We start from the raw sequence: 1,266 nt of genomic DNA, 5'->3' as shown, positions 1-1,266 counted from the left end.
TCTCTGCTGCCTTTTTTCCTGGGGCCAAGGGTATGGGGAGGAGAGGAAAAGAGGGTCTGAGGAAATCAGCAGGGGTGGTGGGAGCCCAGCTGGAATGAGCTGCTGGAACTTCTGCCTGAGGCTTTTGCCCCATCATGGCAGGCTGCAGCTGCTGGGAGTAGGGAATGTGTGTATGTTTGTGTGTGTGTGTGTGTGCTGAGATGATTTAAATTAGCAAGACGACCTCCCTTGTGCCCACACCCAACAGGAAAGGAAGCTGAGGTCTCAGGAAATTGGACTAGCAGGTACAAGTCACAAATGTACAAGAAATATCACAAGAACGTAACTTCTGTTTTGAGCCCCCATTTTGCCTGAGAGAGATCCTTCATCAATTTGGGATTTCTTCTCTTCCACAAGGGTCACAGCAGTCTCAAGGATCTTATATAATGGGAAGATGTTGAGAGACTGTTTTCTGGTCACCGAGGTCCACACTGCACCATCCCCTGAGAGTTCCATCATTCTGCCCGGTCCCGAGTGCTTTCTTGTTCCCATCTGCATAATGCTTTGCAGTGCTATGGCTCTCCCTGACTTCTGTGCCACATACAGACCTGTGAGGCCTGGGCTGCCCACATATACCTTGAAGCCATTTTGATTCTGAGGGTCCACTCGGGATTTTACTTGACAAATAAGGCATGAATTGCTGCATCTTTCAGATCCTGCAAACCTATCCAGGGGTTTGGACAAGGCAATGGGGCTCTGGGCCTCTTTCTTTTGGGACACTTCTGTGCCAGTGCTCTCACTACATCCCCTCCTCTCTCTTCCTTTTCCCTAGCTTTTATTAATCTGGAGGTGGAGAAACCTCCTTTTTACTTAGATTTTCTCCCAAATCTTTTGTCTATGCCTTCAGCCTCTCCTGTTAAGACTTTAGAGCCTAGGTTTTTGAAGGTCAAAAGCCAGAGAAAAAAATCCCTTTGTCCTCTGCTTTCTGTAATTCTGTCTCTTCCTTGGTGCACTGAGCAGAGTGATGTGGCCAGCAGAATGGTGAGCCAAGAGGAGTGGCCTTCATGTCTGTTCCAGTATCAGAAATAGTAGTCCATTTTATGATGTGGAACATCAGGTCACTAGGATGCATTAACCCAAATCGCTGGGATTCAGGACAGAGTCAGAGTACAGAAGTCACTGAAGAGGGATGGAGAGTAGGACAGACCCCACTCAGAAGGGGTTTTCTGGAAGAGGGGGGCAGATTTGAGTAAGAATTGAATGAGTTTCCACAATGCCAAGGTATTG

This window comes from Nyctereutes procyonoides, unplaced genomic scaffold, assembly GCF_905146905.1.
Source record: "Nyctereutes procyonoides isolate TBG_1078 unplaced genomic scaffold, NYPRO_anot_genome, whole genome shotgun sequence".
Classification (NCBI taxonomy): Eukaryota; Metazoa; Chordata; class Mammalia; order Carnivora; family Canidae; genus Nyctereutes; species Nyctereutes procyonoides.
The sequence above is the reverse complement of the archived record's forward strand: the minus strand, read 5'-3'. Positions refer to the sequence as shown.